The sequence below is a fragment of the Chrysochloris asiatica genome, unplaced genomic scaffold, assembly GCF_000296735.1.
Source record: "Chrysochloris asiatica unplaced genomic scaffold, ChrAsi1.0 scaffold00402, whole genome shotgun sequence".
Lineage (NCBI taxonomy): Eukaryota > Metazoa > Chordata > Mammalia > Afrosoricida > Chrysochloridae > Chrysochloris > Chrysochloris asiatica.
In genome coordinates, this window is record NW_006408920.1 from 9,382 (window position 1) to 18,991 (window position 9,610).

General features: G+C 41.4%; 1 pseudogene; it reads left to right on the forward strand.

The window, feature by feature from the left end:
- The first annotated feature begins 5,978 nt into the window (after positions 1-5,978).
- Positions 5,979-7,428, forward strand: LOC102835678 (annotated as a pseudogene).
- Positions 7,429-9,610: the final 2,182 nt, after the last annotated feature.

Consider the following 9,610-nt stretch of genomic DNA (forward strand, 5'->3'; position numbering starts at 1 on the left):
ATGAATATTCCAGAACACTTAATTGTGTTCATGAGGAATCTGTACCTGGACCAAGAAATAATTGTTCAAACAGAACATGGGAACACTGATGGTTTATAATTTAAAAAGATGTGCAACAAGGTTGTATTCTTTTACCAGATTTATTCAACCTGTATGCTGAGCAAATAATCTGAGAAGCTGGTTTCTATAAAGAAAAATGTGGCATCAGGATTGGAGAAAGACTCCTTAACAACCTACAATATGTAGATGATACTACTTTGCTTACTGAAAGTGAAGAGGACTTAAAACATTTACTAATGAAAATCAAAGAGCACAGTCTTCGGTATGGATTACATCTCAATGTAAATAAAACAAAAATCCTCACCACTGGACCAATAAATAGCATTCCTATCAACGGAGAAATGATTGAAGTTGTCAAGGACTTCATTCTTCTTGGTTCAACTACCAACACTCACGGAAGCAGCAGACAAGAGGCAAATCTGCTGCACAAGACTTTTTTAACGTGTTGAAGAGCAAAGATGTCAGCTTGAGGACTAAGGTGTGACTGACCCAAGCCATGGTATTTTCAATCACTTCATATGCATGTGAAAGCTGGACAGTGAATAAGGCAGATCGTAGAAGAATTGATTCTCTTCAGTTATGGTGTTGGAGGAGTATATTGAAAGTGCCATGTGCTGCCAAAAGAACCAATAGATCCATTTTGAAAGAAATGCAGCCAGAATGCTCCTTGGAGGACAAGATGGCTAATCTTCGTCTCTCATACTTTGGACATATTGTCAAGAGTGAGCAGTCACTAGAGAAGGATATCATGTTTGGTAAGGTGGAGGATCAGAGGATAAAAGGAAGACCTTCCCCCACAAAGAGATGGATTTGCCAAGTGGCAGCATCGATAGACTCAAGTGTGGCAACAGTAGTGAGGTTGGCCCAGGATCGGGCAGTGTTTTGTTCTGCTGTGCATAAGGTCGCTATGGATTGGCACTGACTCGATGGCACGTAACAATAACAACAACAACACATGGAATTATATGCCTAATATTTTTAAATTAATTTTAATAAAGTATTTCATTACATATTCAATTTATTGTTATTCTTCTTGTTATGCTACCTTAACAATAAATTGAAACACTTCCCAGTCCTGTGAGGGCATCACAACTTTATTGAGTTAATTGTTGCAGCTGTTTCAATTCAGGGATTGCTGTGTCAAATGATACTTCTTTCCATTTCCAAATTTTTGCAGAAGCCATTGTCCACAGTGGTTGCATGGTTTCACACTACCAGCAACAGTATATGAGGGTTTCATTCTATCCATATCTTTGCTCACAACACAAGTGTATCGTTTCGTTTTTTAACTTTGCTGTTGATGCTGTGTTGTTGTTGTTGTTTTAAACCCTCGGATACCCTGTACAGGGTTGCTATGAGTTGGAACCGACTCCATGACACATAATCACCACCAGCACCAATGGAGTTTTGATATGGTGCTGTGGGTTAATGAGCTTGACTGCAAAGTCATTTTGAACCACAAGGTAGTTGGTTCAAGATCACCAGCTGCTCCTTGGAAACCCTATACAGGGTCACTATGGGTTGGAACCAACTCGATAGCACTTAACTACAATGATAATGGAGTCCTGAAGTCCTGCTGTGGTGCTAAGGGTTAATGTGCTGGACTACAAAGTTGGTTTGAACCACAAGTTTGGTGGTTCAATCTCACCAAATGCTCCTCAGAAACCCTACAGAAGGTTGCTATGGGTCAGAACTTACCCAACAGCATGTAAGAACAACAACAATGGAGTCCTGATGTGGATTTTTGAGTTAATGTATTGGACTGCAAAGTCAATTTAACTGCAAAAAAGGCAATTCAGGCTTACCAGCCACTCCTTGGAAACTCCATTCAGGATCTTTATGGATTGGAATAAAATCTATGGCACTTAACAACAAAAACAATGGCTAACTATTTAAGGATCTCTAGTAATGTAGTGGTTATGAGTTGGGTTGCTAATCTCACAGTCAGCAGTTCTAAACTATCAGTGGTTCCACGGGATTTTTCTGCTTGCATAAAAATTTACAGCCTCAGAAATCATACACAGGCTTGCTATGAGTTGGAACTGACTCCAGGACATATAACGACCATCACCAATGGCTAATTATCATGAACATATTTTCATTTGTAGGCCAATTGAATGACGTTTGGTGAATTGTCTATTGATGTTCTCAGCACATTATTTAATAGATTTGTTTATCCTTTTCTTCTTGTGATGTTGAAGATTTTAAATTAAAAAATATAAAATTAGAGATTAGTCCCTTGTCTGATATGTCATTGGCAATTTTTTTTTTTCCAGTTTGTGGATAACCTTTTAAGGTTTTGGTGAAATTTGATGTACTTGAGTGGTTAATTTTTAGGAGATCCCAGTCATTCAGTTTTTCTTCTGCTGTTTGTGTATTTTAAGTTGTTTGATAATATATGTATGCCATGTTTTAAGAATGTTAATTTTGTACCTAATTTTGTATTAATGATTTTTATAATTCTAGGTTTTGCATTTTTGTCTTTGAACAAATACTGTTAATATGATGGTCCCATATCATTATCCTGAAAATGGATACCCAGTTTTTCCGTCACCATTTATCAAAGAAACTATAACTTTCTGCATAGAATGTGTTTCATCCTTTTGTCAAAGATTAGTTGTCTGTATGTGAATGGATTTAATTCTGGGTTTTCAATTTTATTCCATTATTCTGTGTGTACTGTACTAGTCAGTACCAGGTTGTTTTGACTTTGTAATAGTTATGAGATTAGGAAATGTGATATCTCCTACTTTGTTCTTCCTCTTTAGTTGTTGTTAACTACCTTGGAGTCGATCCTGACTCATTGTGACCCCGCACAGGGTTTCTGAGGCTGTAAATCTTTATGGGAGCAGAAAGTCTCATCTTGCTCCCATGGAACAACTGGTAGTTTCGAACTGCTGTCCTTGAGGTTAGCAACTCGATATATAACCACTATGCTACCACTATGCTCCTGTCCTTTATGCCTGACTAATTTCACTCAGCATATGTCATCAAGGCTCATCCATGCCATGCAGTATTTTGCAGCTTCATTGTTATTCTTCAAGATAGCATAGTATTCCATTGTGTGTATGTACCAAAGTTTGTTTATCTATTCATCCTATGATAGGCACTTGGATTGTCTCCAATTTTTTGCTATTATGAATACTGCTGTAATGAACATTGGAGTGCATATATCTACTTGTATTCTGACTCATATTTCTTCTGGATATATACCAAGTAAAGGAATTGCTGGATCATAAGGTATTTCTGTTTCCAGCTTTCCGAGGAAGGATCATACAATTTTCCAGAGCGGTTGTCCTAATGTTGATTTTTAATTTGATAGCATTGTGGTCTGAGAAGATGCTTTGTAGTATTTTGATATTTGTAAAATTATGGAGGTTTATTTTGTGGCCTAAGACATGATCTATTCTGGAGACTGTTCCATGTGCACTGGAAAAGAATGTGTATTTTTCTGGGTTGAATGCTCTGTACACATCTATGAGTTCCTGTTGGCTGATTGTGTTGTTTAGTTATTCTGTAGCTTTGTCAAGTTTCTTTCTAGTTGTTCTATCCATTTTTGAAAGCAGTGTATTAAAATTACCTACGGTTATTGTAAATTCATCTCTTTCTTTCTGAAATCTGTTAGATATTGCTTTATATATTTTGGAGCTCCTTCATTGGGAGCATAGATATTTATTATGGCCATGTCATCTTATTCAACTGTCCCTTTAATCATGAGTACATTGCCATCTTTATCTATTATGTTGGATTTTGTCTTAAATATTATTTTATCAGAGATTAGTACTGCCACTCCTGTTCATTTTTTATTGCAATTAGCTTAGTACAATTTTTTCCATCCTTTGACTTTTAATCTGTTTTTGTCTCTGTGTTTAAGATATGTCTCTTGCAGAGAGCATATTGAAGGATCTTGTTTTCTTATCCATTCTATCACCTTCCATATTTTAATTGGCGCATTCAAACCATTTACATTTAGTGTAATTATCAATAGGTATGGAATAATTGTTGCCATTATGTTTTATTGTATGTGTTATTTCTGCTTTCCTTGTTCTGTGTGTTTTCCTTTGCTAAGTTCATGCTTTTTGTGTTCCTTCTTGTGAGTTTCCTCATAGTTTTAATGTTTCCATGTTCTTGGATCTTTATTTTTTTGGTATATTTTGAAGTGTTAATTTTCTTTGAGGTTTCCTTATATTCCATTAACCTTTCCCTCGATTTAGTGCAGTCTATTTTATCCTGTAATCTAATCTAGCTGACCTTCTCACCATCTAGATCTCTGTTCCTATATGTTTACCTTGTTTCACATTATAATGATTTTGATCATAGACTGATCTCCCAGATTCTCTGAGTTTGTTTTTAGAGTTTTTTGTTTTGTTTTGTTTTGTTTTTTTTCTGTTCTTGACTCTTCCTTCTGTCTATTAACCTCTGGGAATTGCTGCCACATATGCCAATCTCTGATTGTTCCCTGTTCTTGTTGGTTCTCAGTCCACAGAACTTCCTTTCGGATATTTTTCATAGCAGAGTTGGCTTTGAAAACAAACCTTAGCTTTTGTTAATCCTGGAATATTTTGATTACACCTTTGTATTTTATTGATAGCTTTGCTGAATAAAGGGTTATTGGTCGACAGTTTTTTTTTTTGTTGTTGTTGTTGTTGTTGTTGTTTTTTCTTTGGGGGTTTTATATATGTCTCTCCATTGCCTTCTTTCTTGCCTGGTTTCTGCTGAGAGATTTGAGCTTAATCTGATTTGCTTGCCTTTGTATGTAACACTTTGCTTTTCCCTAGGTGCTTTCAGGATTGTCTCCTTATCTTTGATTTTGGAGAGCTTGATTATGACCTGTCTTGGTGATTTTCTTTTGGGGTCTATCCTTCCTGTGACTCCTTGAGCTTTTTGAATGCTTTCTGATTGCCTCCATGTAGATATGATCTGGATGAAGACTTCCCTTTTCACTCTTCTTATTGCTTAACTCAGAGTAACTGTCAAAACTGCTATCTGCCTCCCTGGTGTATGGCAGTTGGCATTAATTCTTGCCTGCATTTTGGTATTTTATAGAGTGTAGCTTGACAATATGGCACTAGTTGCTGTCTCTTTTGGGGCAATGTAGGGAGAGAAAGAGTACCCCAAATGTAAAAAGACGGTGCAGAAAAATAGCAAAACAGCAACAACAGAAAAAAAAAAGAAAAAAAAAAACACCTAGATTTGATACTGTAGTCTATAATCACAGAAAAGGGAGAGGAGGGAGAGAAGGAAAAAAAAAAAAAAATCTGTAGCTTAATATAAGTATTACGTTCTCTTTCAGCTTCTTGCCTTCACAGCTGCCCGATAGATTTTCAACATGCCAATGTTAGTTGTTACACTATACCTTAGGATTTAATTGAATTTAAGACCTGCTTTGTTTTTAAACTCTCTTTCCCCCTCTACACCGCTTGTTCTGGCCTTTTCCCTATTAAAAAAAACTGTTCAGGGCTGTCTCTTGGTCTGAGAGTTATCTGTGCACATGGTGGCAGAAGAACTCACCAATGGTGGGGGTGGGAGTTTTCCACTCACTCAGGCACACCCTCGAATCATCAGAATGGAGGTATGCAAACAGTGGGGGGCCAATGAACAGATACAATAAAAAAAAAAAAAAAAAAAGAAAGAAAGAAAGAAAATTGGAATAAAGAAAAACTGACCAAGTATATTGTCCGGCTTTACGCAGAGGTTCCCGTGGTGCTATTCCATGGTGGATCTTTCCCCCCTCTTGGTCTTGTCATTTGGTTTCACCCAAGTTGTCTGGACTACTGGCAGATTCAAAAGTACGCAATTTCTGGCCTGGCGGTCTCACAGCAGCCTAGCCCCTCCGAGCGGCCCGGGGAGTGCTCGGGGACCCCAGTGGCTCTAGCACCTACGGCCGAGCCCCAGGTCTCTGCCCCCACACGGCCAGTAGAGGCGGCGGGATGGAGCGGAGGATGAAAGGCGGATACTTGGACCAGAAGGTGCCATACACCTTCTGCAGCAAATCGCCCAGAAATGGGATCCTGCACGAAGCGCTGATGGTCCCACAGGAGAAGCTCATGGACCCCGGCTCCTTACCGTCCCACAATTTCTGAAGCTCTCTTCCAGGATCTAAGTCACTTCCAGGAGACATGGCTCTCGGAAGCTCAGGTCCCAGACAGTGATGAGCAGTTTGTTCCTGATTTCCATTCAGAAAACTCTTTCCACAGCCCCGCCACCAGGATCAAGAAGGAACCCCAGAGTCCCCGCACAGACCCGGCCCTGTCCTGCAGCAGGAAGCCACCACTCCCCTACCACCATGGCAAGCAATGCCTTTACTCCAGACAAATAGCTATTAAGTCCCTCACCCCTGGTGACCCTGGACAGTCGCTCCTGCATCCCTTTCCCCGGACAGAACAACAGAGTTTCTTAAGGTCCTCTGGTACTTCTCAGCCCCACCCTGCTGGCCATGGGTACCTTGGGGAACCCAGTTACATCTTCCAGCAGCCCTCGGACATTTGTCACTCCTTCACATCCTCTCAGGGAGGTGGCCAGGAGCCCCTCCCAACCCCCTACCAACACCAGCTATCAGAACCCTGCGTTCCCTACCACCAGCAGAGCTTCAAACAGGAATACCACGACCCCCTGTATGAGCAGGCGTGTCAACCACCAGTGGTCCCAGGTGGGGTCAATGGGCACAGGTACCCAGGGGCGGTGGTGATGATCAAACAGGAACAGATGGATTTCTCCTATGACACAGATGTCCCTGGGTGTGCTTCAGTGTACCTTCACACAGAGGGTTTCTCTGGGCCCTCCCCAGGTGATGGTGCCATGGGCTATGGCTATGAAAAACCTCTACGACCATTTCCAGATAATGTCTGCGTCGTCCCTGAGAAATTTGAAGGAGACATAAAGCAGCAAGGGATTGGGACATTCCGAGAGGGGCCGCCCTACCAGCGCCGGGGAGCCTTGCAGCCATGGCAGTTTCTGGTGTCCTTGCTGGATGACCCAACGAATGCCCACTTCATTGCCTAGACTGGCCGGGGAATGGAATTCAAACTAATTGAGCCTGAGGAGGTCATCAGGCTCTGGGGCATCCCGAAGAACCGACCGGCCATGAATTATAAGCTGAGCCGCTCACTCCGATATTATTATGAGAAAGGCATCATGCAGAAGGTGGCCGGTAAGCGTTATGTGTACAAGTTTGTATGCGAGCCCGAGGTCCTCTTCTCTCTGGCCTTCCCGGACAATCAGCGTCCAGCTCTCAAGGCTGAGTTTGACCGGCTAGTCCGTGAGGAGGACACAGTCCCCTTGTCCCACTTGGATGAGAGTCCCGCTTACCTCCCTGAGCTGACTGGCCCTGCCCAGCCCTTTGGCCCCAAGGGCGGCTACTCTTACTAGCCCCAGTGTCTGCTGCCCTGGGTACATATAGGATAATTTGGTGTTGAGGAAACCCTGACTCAGACCCACAGATGTCTCTGGGGCAGATCCCTACTGTCCCCTGGGCTGCCCTGGCCCACACTCTTGAGCTGCTCACCAGTCATAGGAGGGCAGAGTGTAGATGATCACCATGTCTAAAAAAAGCAAGTCTCAAAAGTTCCCCTGGGGGTTTTGCCTCTGCCCTCAAGGCGTTGAGCTCTGCCTGGTCCAACTTAGAGGCCCAACACCATTCTCCTTCGCCAGAAAGAACAAGAGCTTGTTCCTATTCTGAGATGTAGAGGCACCTGCCTCCTCAGTTTATCCTGGCCAGGGAGTGATACATTGAGCCCCCTGATTTTTTATCATGGGGAGACCCCTGGGCCCTGCAATCCACCTCAAGCTGTGGCCCTGCAGGGTCCTGGTTGTCAGTTCTTGGTGCTGAGTCCCAGAGGCAGGGGAAGCTGGAGAAAGGAACTTGGGATGCTAGGGTGCTCTGAGGAGGGCCTCCAAGGAGCCTCAACCTAGGATCTTAGGCTCTGGCCTGGAATTCCACCTCCACATCTGCGAGACCCTAATAAAGGCTCCTGCTCCCCTGCTTCTCCTTTCAGAAAAAAAAAAAGTATGCAATTTCTTACTTCCACTACGAATTCCATTTGCTATAAGCCTTCAAACTTTTTAGATATACACAGTCACTGTACCAAAAGGAAATGGTTAATGTTCAACCATTTCAAGAGGTAGCATATGATCAAGAGCCAAAGATACTGAAGTAGGAAGTCCAAGGTGCTTTGAAGGAATTGGCAAAGAACAATGCACCAGGAATTGATGGAATGAATTTGAAATCTTTCAAGAAAGTGAGGCAGCACAGGAGGCACTCATTCATCTCTACCAAGATATTTGGAAAAGAACTATCTGGCTGACTGATTAGATGAGATCCATATTTGTGCCCATTCTAAAGAGAGGTGACCCAATGGAGTGTGGAAATCATCAGACAATCTCTTTGTTATCCCATGCTAATAAAGTTTTGCTATAGGTAATACAGAAATGGTTACAATCATATATTGACAGAGAACTTCCACAGGTTCAAGCCAGATTCAGAAGAGGCCTTGGAATGAGGGATATCATTGCTTATGTCCAATGGATCTAGGTTGAAAGCAAAGAATATAAAAAAGATGCTAACCTGTGCTATATTGACTGCACAATAAATAATCAACAATAAATAAATGATTGTGTGAATTATGACAAGGTATGGACAACACTGCAAAGTATGAGTATTCCAGAACACCTAATTGTGCTCATGAGGAATCTATACATGGACCAAGAAGCAGTTGTTCGAACAGAACATGGGACAACTGAATGGTTTAAAGTTAAGAAAGGTGTGCGACAAGGTTGTATTCTTTCACCATACTTATTCAACCTATATGCTGAGCGAATAATCAAAGAAGCTGGGTTATATGAATAAAAACTTGGCATCCGGATTGGAGGAAGACTCATTAACAACCTGAGATATGCAGATGATACAACCTTGCTTGCTGAAAGTGAAGAGGACTTAAAACATTTACTGATGAAGATCAAAGAGCACAGCCTTTGGTATGGATTACATCTCAATGTAAAGAAAACAAAAATCCTAACCACTGGACCAATAAAAAACATTCTTATTAATGGAGAAAAGATAGAAGTTGTCAAGAACTTTATTCTTCTTGGATCAACAATCAACACACATGGAAGCAGCAGTCAAGAATTCAAATGACTTATTGCACTAGGCAAATATGCTGCACAAGACCTTTTTAAAGTGTTGAAGAGCAAAGATGTCACCTTGAAGACTAAGGTGGCCCTGATCCAAGCCATGGTATTTTCAATAACCACATATGCATGTGATAGCTGGACAGTGAATAAGGAAAACCATAGAGTAATTGATGTTTTTGAGTTATGGGGTTGGAGAAGAATATTGAAAGTGCCATGGGATGACAAAAGAATCAATAGATCTGTTTTGGAAGAAATGCAGCCGGAATTGTCCTTGGAGGCCAAGATGGCCAAACTTCATCTCCCATACTTCAGACATATTGTCAAGAGTGAGCAGTCACTGGAGAATGATATCATGTTTGGGAAGGTGGAGGGTCAGAGAAATAGAAGAAGTTCCCCAACTTGATGGATTGGCCAAATGGCA